This window comes from Rhinolophus sinicus, chromosome 17, assembly GCF_057876585.1.
Source record: "Rhinolophus sinicus isolate RSI-liver-muscle chromosome 17, RSI-T2T, whole genome shotgun sequence".
NCBI classification, from domain to species: Eukaryota; Metazoa; Chordata; class Mammalia; order Chiroptera; family Rhinolophidae; genus Rhinolophus; species Rhinolophus sinicus.
Genome location: NC_142517.1, coordinates 85373580 through 85398048, shown reverse-complemented (window position 1 = coordinate 85398048; position 24469 = coordinate 85373580).

The following is a 24469-nucleotide window of genomic DNA, read 5'->3' as shown; positions in this document are numbered from 1 at the left end:
GCATCCTGTAATAAACAACTGATGTAAACTCCTCTTTAGCTATGAAGAAATAGTCTTGCTCATTTGACATTTCTTCTGCCTACAAACCCTTTCAAGTTAATTATTTTCATACTAACAATTTATTTTACTTCTTCAAGAATTAGTAACTTTTGTCAACTAATGAAAGCATGGCACATACAAACTCCCAAAATGACAATAATTTATTAGACATCCAAAAAGAATAACACCAAAATGCTTTCTAATCACTGAGAGTATGTACTAAGATTGATGTTGAGCAATTTTTCTCTTTTAAAAAAATATGTATTGATGTATAATAGACATATAGCATTATATTACCATGTTTCCCAGAAAATAAGACCTAGCCAGACCATCAGCTCTAGTGCGTCTTTTGGAGCAAAAATTAATATAAGACCCGGTCTTATTTTACTATAATATAAGACTGGGTCTTATATAATATAATGTAAGCCCCAGTCTTATTTTACTATCAGACTGGGTCTTATAATATAATATCATACAATACGGGTCTTATACAAATTTTTCCTCAAAAGATGCATTACAGCTGATTGTCTGGCTAGGTCTTATTTTAGGGGAAACACAGTAGTTTCGGGTATACAACATGATTCATTATTTGTATATATTGTGAAATGATCACCACAATAAGTGTAGTTAACATCTGTTACCATAAATAGTTAAACATTTTTTTCTTGTGATGAGGACTTCTAAAATCTACTCTCTTAGCAACTTTCAAATATGAAATACAGTATTATTCACTATAGTCACCATGCTGTACATAATATCCCTGTGACTTGATTATTTTATAACTGAAGTTTGTACCTTTTGACCCCCTTAACCCATTTCACCCAACTCCATCCCCTGCCTCTGGAAACCAACAATATGTTGTCTTTATCTATGAGTTTGTTTTTTATAAATTGTTTTTTTTAATTCTACATATAAGTGAGATCCTATGGTATTTTTATTTATTAAGCTATTTATAGCAGTTAGGCTGCATTCTGCTACAAGTAACGAGACCCAAGCAAATATAACTTTAAAAAAAAAAAAAACAGTATTTATTCTTTCATATAATAAGATTTATTAGTTCATATTACAAGAATTCTGGAGCAAGGGTGGCTTTAGATTGACTAATGTAGAAACTCAGTGTTGTTCCCTTCAAAGTCATAAGGCGGCTGCATCAATTCTAGACATCATCACTTTACCCAGCAACATACAAAGGTACAACAATTAAAAGACTCCTTAATTTCTGTTCCTTTTTAAGACTGAGAAAATTTTCTGGCAACTGCCTCAGTAGATGCCTCCTTACTTGATATTCACCAGGTTTGCCTCATGTGCTCACACCTGAAGCAATCAGTGTCAAGGAGAATGGATCTTTTATGAGTGGCTTAGACTTTATTTATTCACTAGTTAAACCAAGGCCAATAAAATGTAAATAAAATCTGGTTTCTGTTGTCAAAAAATAAGGGAGATGGATTTAGTGATGGTTTTGGTTAGGCAAACAATGACTGCAAATACCTTTGTGATGCTAAAATCTCGAAAGCATTTTCTTATGTTTTTACGCAATATGCATTATAAAAATTCAAACAGGAATTTATTGGTTCTGCTAATTTCACAAAGAAAATTAATTTGTCCTCTCTGTGTTGTATTCTGTTATGTGATATGTATATTGTGCATATATATATATCATATTGTGTGTGTGTGTGTGTGTGTGTGTGTGTGTAAAGCTGATCCTTTCATATTGCTGTTTCTGAAAATGAAACATGTTCCTATGAAGAGGTGACTATGGGGAACAAAAAAGAGCTCTCAATTTTATTCCAATGACACATTCAGTATTTTATTTATGCATGTTGAGTTTGGGTAAGCTAGTTCAATCCTCTACATCATCAACTGTAAACTGGGAATAATATTAACACCTGCTGCCCAGAATTATGATAGCACAATAGGCAAAAGCATATTAAAGCATCTTTCATTAATCTTTGGCTATTAACAGGTGATTAATATATAATAGTATGTATTAATAATAATACTACCAGTTATCGCCTGTGACATGCAAGCTTTTATTGATAGAGAGATATGAGCTGTGATAAAAATACGGTGAATGTTTAAATTTAAAAAAAATTATTATAGGAAAAGACATATTGCCATTAATCCCCCTCAAACTACTCCACTTGCTTCAAACACACTTATCCCATTGTTCTTGCCACTTTGTGAAGCAGTCTGGAAGTCCTCTTTTGTGAGTATCTTTAGTTACACTATCATGCCTGCCTCGTTGTCCTGAATCATTTTACTTTGGGGAAGAGTGAGAAGTCGGATGGTGCCAGATCTGGTGAATAAGGGGGATGAGGACACACCACAATGTTTTTATTTGACAGAAATTGTTGTACCAGAAGCAATGTGTGACATGGAGTGTTGTCATAATGGAGGGTAAAATAAAGACATTCATGAAAGAGGATTTCAAAAACTGCTTCAACGAGTGGCAAGAACGATGAGATAAGTGTGTTCGAAGCGAGGGGAGTATTTTGAGAGGGATTAATGGCGGTGTGTCTTTTACTATAATACATTTTTTAAAAACATTGACCTTACCTTTTGATCACACCTCATAGATAAATAGATAGGCAGGTAGATAGATAGATAGACAGACAGATAACCTTACTAATAACTCTAATTAAAAAAAAAACTTTTAATATTTCTTGGCACATGGAATTAGCAATGCATTAACGATGTTGAGACTCAAGAGAGTTAACATTTTCAAACTCAAAATTAATGTTCAGAAATCTTTCCAACATGAAATCCCTCTTTGTGTTAGTGTATTTTGTAAGAGTGTCCATTCTGTGATAACTTTAGAGTTTTCATCAAATACTAATATATCTGTTATGAAAATATATGGTAGACGTCATCAAAATGGCGGCATGAGGTGAGCCTCTGGAAATCTCCCCTGGAATTTACAACAAATTAAACAGCTATAACTCTACAAAGGACTCCCTACATAGCAGACAGGCAAGACGAAGAGGCCCACTACTTAATTCACCTAAAGGTGGGCAAATCATGTGAGTGGGGGAGGGCGGAAGGGAGACTGCGAAGATGGAACCGCAGGGGCACAGGACGCAGACCTAGCTAAGTGCTCAGAGCTCGCTGCATCCCAGAACTACCGCAGCTGCGGGAGAGCAAAGAACTCAGACTGCTGAGGCTCCGTTTATGGCCCACAGGGCTGAGGGGACAGCATATACCACGGCTGAATCCAATGCTCATGGTAGAGACCTTGGAGAAAAGACTGAGGAAAGAAGGCTGAAAACGGTGGTTTAAGCCCTCACTGCTGAGAAGAGAACGGAAGCCGTAGGCACTGAGACTAGCTGCCTCCTCCCTACCCTCCCAGAGCTCAACCCGCCCCCACCTGCCTGGTGTTAGAAGCAGAAGAGTAACAGTGTCAGATCAAAAGAACAGACTATTTGCTGTTCTGAGAACTGTGGACCGCAGACACAGATTCACAGCACAACCAGTTCCGGCAAAGGGGAGGGAGCTGAGGAAGCAGGACCGGCTGTGGTGGTAGTCGCTGCCATTGCTCTGGGCCACCTCTCACAACTAACATCGCCCCTGTCCCCACCTATCTGGGTGGATCCCTACAGGAGTAAACAGAACTGCTGAATCACAAGGGCTCTGGATCTGGTGAAAGAAGAGCATTGGAACTTCAAAAGCTCTCTGCATCCCCACAAGGACATGGTGTCCCATGACCCAGGGGAACTGTTAACAGAGGAGAAGCTCACCTTCCAGGGAATCCCCCCCATTGTGTTAGAAGCTGGAATACTGCAGAGAAAACATAACACTACAGTGTGAGAGAGAAAAGGGGCTGCAGTTGGAGAGAAATAAAACATTCAACCAGCACGTACTGGAAAACAAAAGAAAAACATCTTCCTATCAACCTGTTGCAGAAGCCACTGCTGTAGATGTCTAGGAAGAGAAATAATAAATCAGTAATTTCCATGAATAACCAAGGCAACAAGACAGCTCAGAAAGAAAGTGAAAAGTCTCCAGAAAATGAACTGAAAGACATGGAAATATGTGACTTAAATGACAGAGAATTCAAGATTGCAGTTCGGAAAAAACTCAATGAGATGCAAGAAAACACAGAAAGTCAATTTAATGAACTCAGAAACACAATCAAAGAACAACATGAGCATTTTACCAAAGAGATTGAAATTTCAGAAAAAAAACACAAATAGAATTTCTGGAGATTAAGAACTCAATAGAAGAAATTAAGAATGAAATAGCCAGCTTAGGAAGTAGAGTTGACCAGATGGAGGAAAGAATCAGTGACAGTGAAGATAGAAACCTGGAAATGACATGGATGGAAGAAGAAAGAGACTTGAGACTTAAAAGAAATGAAAGAACTTTACAAGAACTTTCTGACTCCATCAGAAAGAGCAATATAAGAATAATGGGCATACCAGAAGGAGAACAAAGAGAGAAGGGAAGAGAGAGTATATTCAAACAAATTGTCGATGAGAACTTCCCAAACTTTTGGAGAGAACTGGATCCTCGAATCCAAGAAGCAAATAGAACACCTAATTACCTGAACCACAAAAGGCCTTCTCCAAGGCACATTGTATTGAAGCTGTCAAAAATCAATGACAAAGAAAGAATTCTCAAGGCAGCCAGGGAAAAGAAGACGGTAACCTACAAAGGAAAAGCCCATTAGATTATCATCAGATTTTCAGCAGAAACTCTAAAAGCCAGGAGGGAGTGGAACCAAATATTTGAAATATTGAAAGAGAAATTGTGAGCAAAGAATAATATATCCAGCACAGATATCCTTTAGATATGAAGGAGGAATAAAGACCTTTCCAGACATACAGAAGCTGAGGGAATTTTCTAACACATGACCTGCACTACAAGAAATACTAAAGAGACTATTTGACCACCATCAACAGAGACAATTTGTGGCAACCAAAACATAAAAAGGGGGAGAGTAAAGGCCTGAACTGGAATCTGGGAATGGAGAAAGTAATCATGCTGAAGAAAATGGAATATTCTAAATAGCAAACTTTCTTTTACATAAACTTAAGGGTAACCACTCAAATAAAATCCAGAACTGAAATATATACTGTAATAAAAGAAGAAACAGAGGGAAACATCATAGAATACCACCACACAGAAATAATAGACAACAACAAAAAGACAAAGAAACAATGGAGACACAGCCTTACCAGAAAACTACAGATAGAATGATAGGAAATCCTCACATATCAATACTCACCCTAAATGTAAATGGACTGAACTCACCAATAAAAAGTCACAGAGTAACAGATTGGATCAAAAAACTAAACCCAACCATATGCTGTCTCCAAGAGACATATCTCAGCTACAAGGACAAGCATAGACTCAAAGTGAAAGGGTGGAAATTGACACTCCAAGCAAATAGTATCCAGAGGAAATCAGTTGTAGCCATAATGATATCAGATGAAACAGACTTCAGGGTGAAAAAGATAACAAGAGACAAAGATGGACATTTCATAATGGTAAAGGGGACTATACAACAAGAAGACATAACAGTCATCAATATATATGCCCCCAATCAGGTAGCACCAAAATATACCAAGAAACTACTAACAGACGTAACGGGAGAAATTGACCAGAGCACAATTATACTGGGGGACCTAAATACATCATTGACAGCTATGGATAAATCATCCAAACAGAAAATAAATAACGAAATAGCAGTCCTAAATGACACATTAGATGAAATGGACTTAACTGACATTTATGGAGCACTTCATCCTAACAGATCAGACTATACATTTTTTTCTAGCGTACATGGAACATTCTCAAGGATAGACCATATATTGGGACATAAAACTAACTACAGCAAATTTAAGAAGATTGAAATCATACCAACCATATTCTCTGATCACAAGGCTTTGAAATTGGATATCAACTGCAAAAAGAAAGCAGGAAAAAACACAAAGACATGGAGATTAAACAACATACTTTTAAGGAACGACCGGGTCAAAGAAGAAATTGGAGGAGAGATCAAAAGATACATAGAAACAAATCACAATGAAAATACATCTTACCAAAATTTTTGGGATGCAGCGAAAACAGTTTTAAGAGGGAAATTTATATCATTACAGACCTAGCTCAAGAAAAAAGAAAACTCCCAAATAAATAACCTCATGTTACACCTTAAAGAACTAGAAAAAGAAGAACAAATGAAACCCAAGGTCAGCAGACGAAAGGAAATAACAAAAATCAGAGCAGAACTAAACGAAATAGAGAACAAAAAGGCAATAGAAAAAATTAGTGCAACAAAAAGCTGGTTCTTTGAAAAGACTAACAAAATTGAAAAACCCTTGGCTAGACTCACTAAGATAAAAAGAGAGAAGACACTAATAAACAAAATCAGAAATGAAAAAGGGGAAGTTATCACAGATGCCACAAAAATACAAAAGATCATCCAAGAATACTATGAAGGACTATATGCCACCAAATTCAATAACCTAGAAGAAATGGACAAGTTCTTAGAAACATATAGCCTTCCTAGGCTGGACCATGAAGAACTGGAAAATCTAAACAGACTGATCACCAGTAAGGAAATTGAATCAGTCATCCAAAACCTTCCCAAAAGCCAAAGTCTGGGACCAGAAAGCTTCACTAGTGCATTCTACCAAACCTTCAAAGAAGATCTAATACGAATCCTGCTCAAACTCTTCCAAAAAATTGAAGACTCATTTTATGAGGCCAACATTACCATGATACCAAAACCTGGCAAGGACAGCAGACAAAAAGAGAACTACAGACCAATATCTCTGATGAATACAGATGCAAAAATCCTAAGCAAAATTCTAGCAAATCGAATGCAACAATGTATTGAAAAGATCATTCATCACAACCAAGTGGGGTTCATCCCAGGGGCACAAGATGGTTCAACATATGCAAATCCATCAATGTGATACATCATATAAACAAAATAAAGGACAAAACTCATATGATTATATCAATTGATGCAGAAAAAGCATTTGACAAGATACAGCACCCATTTATTGTTAAAACACTTAATAAAATAGGTATAGAAGGAAAATAACTTAACATAATAAAGGCCATATATGACAAACCCTCCGCTAATCTCATAATTAATGGTGAAAAACTGAAGCCCTTTGCTCTATGTTCAGGAACACGACAGGACTCTCCCCTGTCATGTCTGCTTTTCAACATAGTGTTGGAAGTCCTCGCCAGAGCCATCAGACAAGAGAAAGAAATAAAAGGCATCCAAATTGGGAATGAAGAAGTTAAATTGTCACTCTTTGCAGATGACATGATGCTGTGTATAGAAAACCCTACAGACTCCACCAAAAAACTATTAGAAACAATCAATGAATACAGTAATGTGGCCAGCTACAAAATCAATGTACAAAAGTATATTGCATTCCTATATACTAACAGTAAAATCTCAGAAAAGGAAACAAACAAACAAACAAACAAATTCCTTTCACAGTTGCAGCAAAAATAATAAAATACCTAGGAATAAACTTAACCAAGGATGGGAAGACCTATATGCTGAAAAGTATAAGATATTTTTAAAAGAAACTGAAGAAGACACAAAGAAATGGAAAACATTTTGTGCTACATGGATTGGAAGAATCAACACAGTTAAAATGGCCATATTACCCTAAGCAATATACAGATTTAATGTGATCCCCATCAAAATCCCAACGGCATTTTTTAAAGAAATAGAACAAAAAATCATCAGATTTGTTTGGAACCACAAAAGACCCCGAATAGCCAAAGCAATCTTAAGAAAAAAGAACAATACTGGAGGTATCACACTCCCTGACTTCAGCTTGTACTGCAGGGCGACAATAATCAAAACAGCATGGTATGGTAAAAAAACAGACATGTAGACCAATGGAATAGAACTGAGAACCCAGAAATAAACTCCCATAAATATGGACAGATAATTTTTGGCAAAGAAGGAAAAAACATACAATGGAGAAAAGACAACCTCTTCAATAATTGGTGCTGGAGAATTGGAAAGCAATGTGCAAAAGAATGAAACTGGACTGCTATCCGTCACCATGTACCAAAATTAATTCTAAATGGATCAAAGACTGAAGCATAAGACCTGAAACAATAAACTGCATAGAAGAAAACATAGGTACTAAACTTATGGACCTTGGGTTCAAAGAGCATTTTATGAATTTGACTCCAAAGGCAAGCGAAGTAAAAGCTAAAATAAATGAATGGGACTATATCAAACTTAAAAGCTTCTGCATAGCAAAAGGAACCATCGACAAAATAAAGAGGCAACAAACTGAGTGGGAGAAGATTTTTGCAAACAGTGCATCCGATAAGGGGCTAATATCCAAAATATACAAGGAACTCATGCAACTCAACAACAGAAAATCAAACAGCCCAATTGAAAAATGGGCAGAGGACCTGAAGAGACATTTCTCCAAAGAGGACATACAAATGGCAAATAGACATATGAAAAAATGCTCAACATCACTAATCATCAGAGAAATGCAAGTAAAAACCACAATGAGATATCACCTCACCCCAGTTAGAATGGTTATCATCAACAAGACAAATAGTAACAAGTGTGGGAGAGGCTGTGGAGAAAAAGGAACCCTCAAACACTGTTGGTGGGAATGCAGACAGGTGCAACCACTATGGAAGGCAGTGTGGAGGTTCTTCAAAGAATTAAAAATAGAATTACCATATGACCCAGTAACCCCACTCCTGGGTATCTACCCAAAATATTTGAAAACATTTATCCATAAAGACACGTGTGCTCCAATGTTCATTGCAGCTTTATTTACGGTGGCCAAGACATGGAAACAACCAAAATGTCCTTCGATAGATGAATGGATAAAGAAATTGTGGTATATATACACAATGGAATACTATTCGGCAGTAAGAAAAGATGAAATAGGACCATTTGTGACAACATGGATGGATCTTCAGAATATAATACTAAGCGAAATAGGTCACACTGAAAAAGCAGAGAACCATATGATTTCACTGATATGTGGCATATAAACCAAAAACAACAAAAGAACAAGACAAACAAATGAGAAACAAAAACTCATAGACACAGACAATAGTTTGGTGGTTACCAGAGGGTAAACGTGGCGGGGCGGTGGTAGATGAGGGTAAAGGGGATCCAATATATGGTGATGGAAGGAGAACTGACTCTTTTTGGTGAACACACAATGGGATTTATAGATGATATAATACAGAATTGTACACCTGAAATCTATATAACTTTACTAACAATTGTCACCCCAATAAACTTTAATTAAATATATATATATATGGACTAACACCATTTTTTAATTTGTTGTGTTAGTACAAAAATAGTATTTCGTGGGCCAGCCCGCTGGCTCAGGCGTTTAGAGCTCCATGCTCCTAACTCCGAAGGCTGCCGGTTTGATTCCCACATGGGCCAGTGGGCTCTCAACCACAAGGTTGCCAGTTTGATTCCTGGACTCCCACAAGGGATGGTGGGCAGCGCCCCCTGCAACTAAGATTGAACATGGCACCTTGAGCTGAGCTCTCGGATGGCTCAGTTGGTTGGAGCATGTCCTCTGAACCACAAGGTTGCCAGTTTCGACTCCCGCAAGGGATGGTGGGCTGTGCCCCCAGCAAGCAGAAATGGCAACTGGACCTGAAGCTGAGCTGCACCCTCCACAACTAAGACTGAAAGGACAACAACTTGAAGCTGAATGGCACCCTCCACAACTAAGATTGAAAGGACAACTTGACTTGGAAAAAAAATAAATAAATAAGTCCTGGAAGTACACACTGTTCCCCAATAAAGTCCTGTTCCCTTTCCAAAACAAACAAAAAAAAAAACAATAATAGTATTTCGTAAAGTCACAATTGTATGCAAGTGTTTGGAGCTAACAAGCTGTTTATTATTGTAATTAATTTAATACTGATGGGTTCTTTGGGAGGTATTCTGTTAAAGCTGAATTTAAAGAATTAATTTAAGAATGGTTGAAAATAAAGAGCAGATGACTCGTTTGAAAAGAATCTTCCAAGTCACTGATGTGTGCCATAAGACTTTAAGTCTGAACTTCACAGAAACTGCACAGTCTTAGAAATAGGTGAAACCAAAGCAAGTCTTTGCATAACCGCATGTTATTAACTCATACCTGTTAATAAACAAGCAGTTCCATCTGTTGTTTGGTGCTGTGTTCTCTCCAGACCTCACAGACTCATGTTTTACATGACAGTATTCAAGTGTAAATCAGAAAGGGCCACCCAAATTCTTTGGAAACTGAAGAGCTGTTTAAATAAAAATATATCCAACATGACAGTCTTGTGTGTATTACTTTTAAGTTTATTGCACTGTGTGGCATTACCTCAGTAGATAAAACTTTGCATTGTTCTAATTTCAAGTTGCATTATTTAAATTCAGATTCCCCCACACACATACACCTCATATATTTCAGTTTCATTTATACATGTGTTAAGTGACTTAAAAACTCTATTTTATGTATATTTAAAACCCTCTTTTCCATAAAAATGGCAATTGACTTTCAAATATCTATGGAGTTTGCCTGAGAACAATAAAAACATTTTCGCTCTCAACATTTTTTTTCCCATAAAATAAGTAAATCAAATTGATTTTGTATGTATAAAAAGTATTTATTTTTATAATAAAAACAAAAGTTAATCCTCACCAGAGACATAGAAGAAATATCTAGTTGAAGATTGAAATTATCATGTTGTCCTTTCCCCTAAACAGATAACTCTTAGTCTACAGAGCATACCTTATTTCCACTCATGTACTTTTATGTGTCTACTGTAGCAGATTCCAGATATGAACTGATTTTAAAAATTTTACTTAATTCATTAAGTATTTACTGGGTATTTATTAAGTGCCAGGTGCTGGGCTAAAGCTCTAGACATACAGTAGAGTCACAAATAATAAATAAATACTCCTTCTACTCACAGAGGGAATACACTACCTAATCTGAGAAATAAACAATGCAATTAATTAATAATTAGGTATGTATTGTGAAAAGAAAGAAGTACATTCAAGAAACCTGCAATGTATACACATATAAAATCTTTCTTGTTATTTTTCTTTGTTCAGTATTTATCAGTTTATAAAAGAGGAACTACTGGGTATAAGTTTTAGAAAATATGTTAGTTCATGAAGAGCAAAGGGGAAAAATGATAAGAAACCAATTTAATTAAAGGAGATGACTCCTGGGACAGACTTTTTGGCAGAAAAGGTCTACATGCTGGCCCCGACTCCAATATGACATTGCTCCAAAACGTCTGAGTTTTTTCTCCTCTCATTTTGTTAGTTATGAAACCTACCAAATACAGTAATTTGGATGAACACGTCTGTTTAAATCAGAAATACTCCTGGGATAATTATTAATTCCATTGGGGTAAAAAGAATTAAGCTATAATGCTTTCTTATTATAACCTGAGATCAACAATATCAAAATATGGAATATGTTGTTGGTGGGAAAGGGGAGGGAGATCATTTTGGAATGGTGTGAATTTTGCCAAGAATAGGTCAGACCACAGTAGTAGTCCTTCAGGGTGGTTTGGGGCTTATGAGTTCTCATGAGAAAGCACAGGAAAACCAGTGCTGGAAAGAGGTAAAAGCTATTGCCAGTGGAATCAAAACAAACAAACTGGCCAGAAAAGGAAGAGGCCATTTTCTCCTCAAATCCTTTCTCCAAAGACAGATACTATCAGCCAAATAATGGGTTAAAGCAGTTATTTGGGGGCCTGCTTGAGAAACAATAACATTTAACTTAGTTTATACATAAAAATATGTTCTGAGTCCCAAACAACTAACTCAAAAATGCACTTTTGAAATACAATTCATTCATAAATTGTGGTCTCCTCTTATAATTACATTCAGACAAAAATCCTCTGACTCATGAACAAGTTAAACAAATAATTTCCTTCCCAAACATCTGTTACTATGAATTGCCATCTTGTGCACCAGCCACAAGATGCCTTACAATAGCATGTGTGGTACAACCTCAGTATACGAACAACATGAAGCCATGAGTTCTTATGGACCTGGTGAATCATGGTGAAATATGTATTCATGCCCTTTCCCCGAAGATTGTAGTCTGGACTTTTTAGGGCAGTGGATGGTAACTTCATTTCTGTATAGGACAATCTGGAGGGAACATTATTTTTCAAGATAATAAACCCTGGGACTATTACTAAGACCTTATCTAACATTTTATAACCAATTCTTCCCAAATCCATTTGCAATTTTATAGTTGAAATTAATTAAATCCGTGTGACTTCAGTTGAAGTAGTGACTTAACTGCAGAGAATAAATCCAATATTTACTAATTGTCACAGATTTAGGACTTAATTGTTTCCAGATAATATAGATACAAAGTAGATAAAGGATGTCATTTAAATAAATTGGTTTAATAAGGAGCCAACCCTTCTCTAAAATTATTTGCCAAACATAATATTGAAAATGATAATGAGAAAAATTGGGTATTATATAATATGATAACAATACTCGTTAATAGTTATTCAACACTTAAAATATTCTGGATCCTATTCTATGACTATATGCAACTACTATATCATCTAATTCTAACAAAAATCTATAAAATAGGCACCAGATTTATGACAGTTTTAAAATGAAAAAAGTAAAGTTTAGAAAAAGATTAAGCATCTCGTTCAAGGTTATACAGCTAAGTGGCTTAAGGTTACACAGTTAAGAGGTAGAATATATGTATATCATTAACATGAATAAAATACTTTGTGTAATTAATTGTTAAATAACTCAGATGCTTCATCAAAGCATACGTTAGGCAGTTTAGATTTTAGGATTTTACTTTGTTACTTTAAGTCTAGGAATTCCTAACTCCAAAGACTGTATTGTAGAGAATCTTTTTCTACACTTTTATTTTTAAAGAGCCTTTATTATTTCAAAGAAAAAATTTTTTGGTCTCTTCAATAAAATGTACTTTTGCAGATACTGTAGAAATCCTGTAAGAATTCAGGAAAAGAAGGAAGGAAGGAAAGGAAGAAGGAAGGGAGGGAGAGCGGGAGGGAGGAAGGAAGAGAGGGAGGGAGGGAGGGAGGGAGGGAGGGAGGGAGGGAGGGAGGGAGGGAGGGAGAGAGGGAGGGAGGAAAGGAAACCTAGTGAAAGAAAATAATTCAAGTTCTGTCATAATAGTCATGTGTTTGCAATGACACACCCACTCCGGAAATTAAACCAATACACACGTATCTGTAATGCAGTGTGGTCTATAATAATGCTCACAAGGATATAAATAACATGACCTGACACTAGTCCAGGCAACAAAAAGGCCTTAAAGGATGACTATGTTTAGATAGTTAAGACACAGACATGGTAAAGTGCAAACTACATTTGGTGTGTAAAACATAACTTAGTTTATCTAACATAAACATTAAAACATATAGAGGAAAAGTAAAAGGTAAGATTTTTCAAAAAGATGTTCAGGGTGTCTATCAGCCACTGTTTACTGTTAACTACCTCAAAAATCACTGACGTACGATCTGTTACTCCTTATGTCTCATGAATCATGGGTTGACAGTTTGGGCTTAGCAAGCAGTTCTTATGCTGCTCATGGCTGGGGTCACTCGTCCAGCTGCCGTCATCTGGAGGTCTGTATTGGGCAGGATTATCCAAGATAGCCTGACACACAGGCCTGATGGTTGTTGCTGGCTGTCGGCCGGACAGCCCTAGTTCTACTCCACATGTGCTCTCCTCTACCCCTAGGTTAGATGAGACTTTACGGACGGAGAGTGCCCCAAGAGGGTGAAAGCAGAAGCTCCAAGGCTTCAAAGTCTAGCCTAAAAAGACATACAATATCACTTCTGCAGAATTCTGTTGGTCAAAATAAGTCACAAGGTCGATCCAAATGCATAAATTGAGGAAACAGACTCCACCTCATGATAGGAGAAAAGTCATGTTCCTAAAAGGCCTAGAAACAGAGAAGCATGATACATGAAGAGCCATTATTATAACAGGCCCAGGAAGTGTTTTGGCTCATTACTGAAGTTTTTCCATCAGAACAAAAACATGCCACTAAATTCTTCCATTTTTCAAAAGAAAGAAATTTTTGCTTGAACTCACTCCCTACTCAGTTGATCATTGCTTTTGTTTTTTCTTTGTAATAAACATTTTCAAAAAGTAGCCTGTTCTCACAGTCTGATTTCTTTCCTCCCATTCACTGTTAAACCCAATCAAATCAGGCTTTAGTCCTAACCACTCCACTATGATTATTCTTGTCAAATACATCAACAAGCTCTACATTGTTGAATCCAACCAATAATTCTTAGCCCTCCTCTTCCTTGACTTATTATCAGCATTTCACATAATTCAACTCTCTCTCCTTCTTGTTCTTCACTTGATTTCTAGGATACCACACCTATGCCCATGAAAACACACCATTGCTGTATCCCGCTGCAGGGAGCATCGTGGAAGGATTGCCTGCCTCAGCACATCTGGATCCACCCAGGTATGTGTACTGAGTCCATGTTTCCAATGGGCTCCTCCCTCCCAGTCCATAGAACCACGCTAATGGAAGCCTAATCCTGAGAGATACAAAACTCAAATGGAGACTTGGACTATAGGACTTGCATCACCTAGCTGAAATAAATGCTCTTAGAGCTGCACTACTGTCTAGGACCCCTTACTCTAATCCCTTCCTCCCCCACTTTTTTCATGATCCACAGACTTCCATCAAGATCAGAAATTTCTCTTCAGTTTCTTTGAATCCCTGTCCTTTTTCTTCAAAACAAAACAAAATGAAACAAAACAATAAAAACTTCAAAAAAATCTCTTGTACCGCTAATCCTTTCTTGTTATCTACTTCTCTGTGGACCCAAATTAACACACACTTAATTGGTTTTTCCTTTGCTTCACTGGTTACTTCTTAGCATATTGTGACAATTCCTCTTCTTTTGTACTACATTCTGAATGTTGAAATACACCAGGGCACATTGTGGCCCTTGGACTCTTCACAATCTCAATTCACTCCCTTGGTGATCTCACTTAGACTCATGACTTTAAACACCATCTTTATACCAACAACTATCAGGTATTTATCCTTAGTCTAGAACTCTCAATCAAACGCCACACTGATATGGCCACTACCTGTCTATCTGAGATTTCCATGTAGGTTTATAATAAATATTTCACTTTCAAAACACTCAAAGATTAAGTCTTGACCAAGCAAGCCCTTTCATGAAACAAACAAAAACAAAAACAACTTCCTTTATATCCTTCCCATCTCAGTTCACCACTCAGACCAAGAAACTTGAAGTTATACTCTTCTGTTTTTCCTCTCAGAGTCCATTTCCAACCTTTAGTAAATTCTATTGTCTATACCTCCAAAGCCTTTTAAGACTCTCATAAAACTTTCCTTCTCCACCTGTACCATCCTGGACTGAGGCACTATTGTGTCTTGTTTAGATTAGTACAGTAGCCTTTCCTGGTTCTTAACTATAGAAGAGTTGCTTAACTATGGTTTATTCTCATTACAGTAGACAAAGTGAGTATTTTAAAACCTAAATCTGATCATGCCCCTCCCCAAACCCTGCAGTGGTTTTCCATTTCAGTCAGAGTAAATGATAAAGTCTTTACAACAGTTTTCCAGTCCCTACACAATTTGGGGCCTTTTGCCTTTCTGAACTCTTCCACTCCTCTCACTCTCACTTTCAATGCTCTAGCTTCATTGACACTGCTGTTTCCAGAACAGACCAAACCTACTCTATCTTAGGTCTTTGCACAAACCATTACCCCTGCGTGGAATGATCTCCAATTATATATGGAAGTACACAACTATCTGTGTGGCTACCTCTCTTCAAAATGTTGTTCCAACTCCATCTTCTCGCAAGTGTTGACCTGACCACCATCTTTAATACTGAAATCTGCCTCCAATCAACAGGACACTCCTCATTCTCTTTAATATGCTCTACTTTGAAAAATTTGCATATCCCTAATCACCTTCATACATATGGCATACTGAATAATTTATTAATTTCAGTATATTTTATTATCTGTCTCTCTATTTCAAGGATATAGATTCTCTGCATAGAAATTTCATCTATTTTGTTCACTGATGTATCCCAAGCACTGTATCTTCCTCAAATAACCATGTTTCGTTAAATACCAAATTTTATATTATGCCCTGTTGACTAATACAAATTATTACTTTAACAACTTCCCCAATAATTCTAGAAGTTTACAACTCTTTAACTTTATTTACAAAGTCTCTCCTGCTTTTTTCATTGCTTTTCTCAATACAAGTCTTTTGATGCGTTTTAGTTCAACTATATTTTGCATTCCACAAACTAGTACTATTAAATATTAGTCAATATTCACTCAGTTTTCATTTCAATATTTACCAACATATTTGTCATTTTCAATATTATTTCTTCTTTCTTGGTATAGTCGTATGATGGAATATAATATAACAATTGGCATGAGAAAATTATAGGTACATCCAACAACATGAATAAATCTCACAAACATAATGTTAATCATAACAAACCTGACACAAAAAATAATCTATTGTGTATTTCCATTTTCTTAAAATTAAAGAGCAAGCTAAATTAATCTATGATGTTAGAACTTAGAATAGTGGTTGCCCAAGGCATAGGTGAGAGGAGTTCTTACTGGAATAGAACACGGGACTTTTGTGATTGTAGGTAACTGGCTGGGTTACTTTTAAAATAATCTGTACATGCATTATTTTACTACTTTTTTTGTAAGTATACTTCACTACAAATTTTATATTTTACAAAAATGAAATTTGACATACGTTTCTATTTGTTGATTCTTGTCCACATCTATAAAACACATATGTTAATACTGCCCTTATAAAATTATTGTGAGGAACTATTAAGATAGCGTATATGAAACATTTTAAAAATGATAAACATGATTATAAAAGTTTTATATATAGCGACAAGTTAATATCTAACTAGGAAAATTAATTATTAATTTTCTTTAATATGTTCCACTATCTAAGAAAGCTTCAAATATCAAATGAATTATATTCAAAATCTCTGTACAGAATCATAAATAAACCAAAGGGATAAAATAAAGAATCTTAACCCCAAATGATATTAAAAATACTGCATAATATACTAATGCTTACAGTCAGAAAAATTACTATTTCTCAATATTTTGATTACAAATAAAAAGATAAAATGTTTATTCACAGATAAAGAAAAAACTAACCTATAATAGATATAAAAAATAAAAAGGAAATAATTGCATATCTGTTAAAATACTCACATTGTCTTTTTACTAAAATACTATCTTGAAATTATTTGAGGTTTTTGTTTTATCTGCATAAAGCCATCTTAAAATGCTTCAATGGTTATTTAGTAGGTATTTATTTAGGTTTATTGATAAAGACTACAAGATTGAATTAAAAAAGTGAGTCAATCAACACATATTTACTTAGTTCTGACTATGTCATGCTCTGAATAAGATTTTAATAGCATGTTACATTAGAAATTTAGACTGAGATCCTATGGTTATAATCATGACATTCCAATTACTGATTAACACATAAAATTAATAAATGTTAAATATCCTAAATCAATCTGGTGATATTTAATCCCCTTTCCCACAGCTAGAATATAAAGGCTGGACATTTGGAGAAAAATTTCGAACAGTTTTACTATGTTCTGGTAGTGTTGCCTCTTTTTCGTGGGTGAGAAGTAAGGGATGCCTTTTCCCCCCTCATCCTAATGAGAGGAGTATCAGCAGGGCCTCCTGGAGAGCCAGATGTAAGTCTCCTGCAGTTGAAAGCATGTTGCACTGGTGTATAACTCCTGCTAGAAAACCCTAATGCAGCTTCACATTAACAAAATACAAGTCTGGGAGAAAGGCTTTAAAGAATGCATATGTGTGTTTGTATTTATATCATTTATTTATATGCGCCATTTAAAATAATGAATCTACTTTTTTTAGTTAGATATTTGAAAATGGGTATTATATTTTACCTCATTGCAATTATATTATATAAAAGCAAAGAGCAAATGGGAGAGGGTGTGCAGGGAGAGACAAAAAGGGAAAAATGTAATTAGTGTTTTACTAATAAATAGTAAATTTACTAACAAATATTGAATGAAAAGGAAAAATTGTGAATTGTTAAGAGGATAAAGCAAATGAACTGCAATCCTCAGAGAGACAAGTAACCACTTTAGTCAAAGGAAATTATTTTTCCCAGAATCCTCTAGCTGGAATTCTAATGTTGTAACTGAAGCCAACAAAGGCAGTGGAGTCTGTAATCAGCTAACAGGGGCTAGGGAAATCACCCACATGATCAACCCCGCACACAGAAGGACGAGGGCTGGTGAAGCCTTTATTTAGTTCTATGCTTACGAAAACTCAAAACGGAAGAAATTATGGGTGCTTGGTTTTGAATATTAGCTAGAAGAAAATGCTCTAACACAACAGAAGGAGCTTGTGACAAGTGACAAGTACATTTCGAATATTCAGAAGATTTTATTTCTTCAAATAAAAATAGATTCATCTGAGTTTCTCTATGGTAGAAATATCACACTAAGTTTTTCTTTTATATTACAAATAATGTGCCAATTCAATTCTGACCTGTTGCAACTAAAACTGAATGCAATAGCTGTCTTAAAATAAACATGCACACATACATACATACATACATACATATGTACATACATAACAGTTATGAAAAGTGAACATATTAAATAAGATTTTTCAAAACAGGGGCTAAAGAGCAAAAATAAAAACAACGAAAAAACACTTAAGCTCTTTCCACACACATTTAAATTAAAAATTGTTCAATTTGCACTACATGCCATGTTGAGGGACAGACATACACACTCAATGTCTGAGAAGATGGGAGACTTGGAGACCATGAGCACCTTTGTGTTCACGTTGTTGGAGGACATGTGGCTTAGTTGTGTTTGATGTCTAATGTCTTATAGTAAGTGGTAAGAAGAACTGTCTTATGTTGGTTCTGATATAGTTCTATTCAAGTGCAGAAAATAAAGAGAGAGAAAAAGAGAGAGAGACAACAATATAACCAACCTACAAGGAAATAAAATTCCATTGGAGATGCTCTAAGAGAATCTGCCTATCCCAGGTATCCCAGGAACTTGGCCCACCGTGTGTGAGAAAGCTGGCTTAGGAGATGCAGTATGCTATATATCTGCAAGAAGATAGATTCATACAGAATGATAGCAAGATAGCAAGAGAAAAGAGAAAAGCAATAATACCCTGTGCACCATTACTTTTCAACTGACATGCTTGGTGCAATTTAATGTCTTGTGCTTTGTTTTTCTCCATAGGATGGTTCAGGCACTTTGGGAAATTGCAGCAAAGGTGAAAAGGGTGCAGTGTTGGGAGCATGCAACATAAAAAGGATGTGCTCAGGTTCCAAGATTGGACAGGATAAGTTCAGGTGGGTGATGGTCACATACTACCTTGGTGTGTAACAGTTAACCAACTGTCAGCAAATGATTAGGTGAGGAATTGTGGTTTAGATTTTAGGTCGCAATTTTACATTTAGCTTCACCTCTGTACAATAACTCTTTAAGCTAGATTAAAAATGAATAAATCATGGCTCAAAGTATTTTAGTAAATTTCCATGATTACACAGCAGGGAATTGGCCTTATACGACTTGATTCTAGGTCTTCCTATACCAGCAACCAGGCTCTTTAACCATAATTCTCTCTAACCATCCTCTTGGGATTTTTTTTTTCATTTGTGAGCTTCTGAAAACTCTGATTTGTTTTAAATGCTCATAACGACTTAGAATCTTATAAATAGCTGAATCCCTAGCTAGTGGGGAGAAGGTAGTGAATGTGATAGCAAAGGGGTAGCATGTGGTGATGGTGAAGTTCTGTATCTTGATTGCAACGGTGGTTGCAGGATCCTACAAGTAAATAAAAAGGCGTAGAACTTTACATTGTACCAATATCAGTTTCCTAGTTTTGACTATGAAGAGGTTCAATGTAACATTGGGGAAACTGGGTGAAACACCAGATCTATTTGTACTATTTTACAACTTCCTATGAAACTGTAATTGTTTCCAAAAAAAGTATTTAAAAAATTATTCTCTACATCTTAGAGTTCAGGCAGTTGAGGTGACTGCTGACCTCCCAGTCACAGCTCATTTCGACCCTTACCTGACAGACATTCCTAGAGAATTTTCAATGTCCACTTAAAATTTGAATCAAACTAGAAGCTTTCGACATTCTGATTTTGACTGCTGTAAGAATATTAGCACTACAACTGCCTCTCTGTATATTCAACATGACACATATTGTTATTGTGCCATGTTGAATTGTGTCCCCCAAAAATGATATGTTGATATCCTAGCTCCTTGTACTTCTGAATGTGACCTAATTTGAAAATGGGGTCTTTGTAGACAAAATCAAGTTAAGATAAGGTCACACTATATAAGGGTGGGACCTAATCAAATATAATTGGTGCCCTTAACAGAAGAGTAGAAAAAACACAATGACACAGAGGGAGAACACCATGTCACGGCAGAGATGGACATTGGAGTGATGCAGCTGCAAGCCAAGGAACACCAGGGAGTGATGGCTACCACCGGGAACTAGGAAGAGGTAAGAAAGGATTATTCCTTAAAGTCAACAGAGTAGCATAACGATGCCTACACATCAATTTCTAGCCCCAGAACTGTGAGTCAATACATTTCTGTTGTTTTAAGCTACCCAGTTCTTGGTATTTTATCTTGGCAGCCCTAGGAAACTCATATATAGAAGTCCATAACCTTTCCCCAAAGTACCATATTATTGTGTATTGAAAGGATGTTCATTATAGAGAAAATTTTAAAAAAGGAATAAAACTAGTGGATTCTTAAGACCTTCAGTAAAGCAAATCTTTTTTAAATATGGTTGTGAGAAGAATTTTAAGTATAAACTTGTGCCTTTTTCGTATAGCGAAAAATGCAAAATAGAAGCTGTATCTTTCATAATATTATATCTTTCATGATACCTTTTTAGCTGGGTTCACATTTTAACTACCGTATTTCCCTGAAAATAAGACCTAGCCAGACCATCATCTCTAATGCGTCTTTTGGAGCAAGAATTAATATAAGACCCGGTATTACATTATATATTACATTATATTATACTTGGTCTTATAGTAAAATAAGAACCAGTATTATATTATATTATATTATATTATATTATATTATATTATATTATATTATATTATACCTGGTCTTATAGTGAAATAAGACCTGGTCTTATATTATTTTTTGCTCCAAAAGACTCATTAGAGCTGATGGTCTGGCTAGGTCTTATTTTCGGGGAAACACGGTAACATAATGCAAATCATAATTTTTTTAAACCTGAAATAATTTATTTCGCGTATGAGATGCTAGCTTTTCAATCAAGTGCTCTAATTGAAATTTCTCTGCTTCCCCTCCACACATACACAAACTATATAGCCATATGTAACAATAAAATCACAGCTATTTGTTTTATTATGAGAATGTGCTTGTTAATCAAAGAAGACATCAAGTTAATGCATTGTGTTAATGTTCAGCTAATGGACACATTCTTGATTATGTGAGCATCTGTTGTGAGGCTTTTGTTAAAAAGTTTTTTCAAAGACTTGCAGACTGAAATTATAGCCACTGGGTTTGCTAGTTTCATGCAAATCTCTTAAAGGAAAAGGTATACACACTGAAATCTAAATCCTTTCTTTGTTTAGCTCAATAAAATGAATGACTTTCTGACAAAGCTTTGTGTCATAAACATTTTAATAGATATTTAAGTGCACATAAAAACTAGTTTTTAAGAAATTGATACAATCAATCATTTGATTAATTTCATAAGTAATTATTAAAGATAATGCTAGACTTTTGATGATAAAAAATACCTCTTGATAATTTCTTATAGTTTCTTAAGTTTAACAGATTTCCAAATGATTTTGTGTAAATTATCTCAATCATAGTCACTAATATGGGAATCAGCAGATATCCTTTTCTATGGCAGATGAAACTGCACTGCAAGAATAATGTGATTTTTCAAGATAACTGAAATAGTGAAAGGCAGATAACTGCAACCCACTGTTAATGCTCTTTTCATTTCTGTATGGATGACTGTCAACGCATGATATTCTACTGTGTTGTTATCTGAACAAAATGTTCTCCAACTTTCTCACTCCTACTATATTTGTTTTCCAGGGACATGTAAACTGTACCCTTTGTTTGATCATTGTCCCATTGTTACAGCTAATCTACTAGCCAAATCTACTGCCTAGTTGTCCATAAATTCTTTAAACTGGATAAATTGTTATATTTTTCTCTATCATTCTATCTAGATCGTTAATCCCTGAAGGACAAAATTATCCAATTTGGAAATTGAAATCACTACAAATTATAGATTTCTAATCTCAGTTGTATCTAATATGCTACTTGTCAAGGCTTTTTATTTTGAGTTGGCTCTTTCTCACACTTTCTTCCAGAGTTTTTCCTTTTTAAAATGTACCAGTCCATATGCGCTCTTTGCTTGTTTTGTTTGTTTGGGGTCTTTTTGGCAAGGAGTGGGAGTAGGGAACGGGACGAGTTTGCGTTTTCTCCTTTTTGGAGGTACGATTTACATATAATAAAAAGTACACATCTTAAGCATTCAGTTGAATGAATTTGGACAATTGTAACACAAAAGAAAATATAGAGCCTTTTTATTGCTCCAGAAATTTTCTTTCTTTTCTTTTCTAGTAAACATCTGCCTTCCAGAATTTGATTGAAATGAGTTCAAGAAAGAATGGAGGAAATGTTATTTGAGACAAGTTTACATGACTATTTCATGAATGATGCTATGCTTTCAGTTGAGTAGTCAATTGAGAATAATGGATATTCCAGAGAATTCATTTTAAGATGGACAAAATAACTACCATATTTTGCCATGCATAATGTGCTCCCAGGTATAATGTGCACCCACATTTTGGGCCCAAACTTTCAGGGAAAAAAATATTTTGTTTTAATTTTTTATATTCAAATTTTTATTTGTTTACATTTAGATACTTGTTTTTTGTATTATAAAGGAATTGTAGCATTTATTTTTTAACATATTATGGTACAAGAAATTTTATGTAACAAATAATTACAAAACGTAAGAACAGATACAACGTACAAGAAATTTTATGTACAGGTAACAAATTTATGATATTTATGCATCATAGAAGGCCAAGAACTTGTCATCATTGCAAGTTCATTAAGTTCAACAAAACCGATTATCGTATTCCAGGGTATTATTTTGCATACGAATGTCATTATCAATTTCTAGAGTTACACTTTTAATGCATAAGCATAAATAAAAGAACTGAAATCATTTATATAGATACAGAATTAGTACTACCCATGTATAATGCTCATCCTTATTTTTTCCTCACAAATTTGGGCAAAAGTGTGCATTATACACAGCAAAATACAGTATTCATGTAGCTGGCAATGATCACTAAAGAGGGAAATGTTAACACAGAATACAATGGGTGTGACTATAAAACAGGTATATTTTAGAAGGCAAGAGGGATACAATCTTGCCTACACACATGGATAGACTAGCTTAGGTAGGAGTACAAGCACCTTCACATGGGAAGATGTAACAGAGCGTGTGGGTATAGATAGAATTAAGTTGGTACATCTGTCAGAAAAAGTATGTGGTCGTTTTGTTATGTTTTTTCCTGAATTTTCATGACATTTTAAAATAGTGAAATCAGAAGTATTGCCATCAGCTGAAAATGGGATGGAGAGATAATTACTTGGCATCTGAAAACAAAAGGAAAGAGATGGAGAAGTCTTCTATATAGGGGGATAAATATAACAGGAAAACTTGTCAGAATTGTTCATGTTGCACTGAAGATTCGTTTTGTGTAATGGGTCATGAATTTAAAAGAAACAAATCAGTATGATTGTATGTTTTCCTCCAACAATGTTTGTTCTGCTCGGCAATGATGGGGCAATATATACAGAGAGTTTCGTGCAACTAGCATTGATATTTTCCATGTGAGCATAATAAAGAGCAAAGAGGCCAGAGTTAAGAAACTGAGGCAAAGGACTGATTACAATGACAGACCATTGACTTAAATTGGATAAAAGGGAAGTGAAGATAAAGGGAAGCGAGGATAAAGGAAAGTGAGGGTAAGTGAGATGATAGTTGAATTGATGTATAGTTATACCCTTAGATGCTTTTAAACAATCACACTATGTCTGTGTGCTTGTGTGTGTGTGTGTGTGTGTGTGTGTGTGTGTGTGTGTGTGTGTGTTTATAACTAAAGATAATCATCTCCAAACATCAGCGGGTACCTGCTAAGTGACATAAGTTATGAATTTAGGAAAACACATAGATTTTATTTATTCTACTGAGTCTTTTCAAATATGCTAGACTTTTTTTGTCATCATCTTTCTTAGACTAAGGTATTCTAATCTTAACCTACCATAAACTGTCCTAATG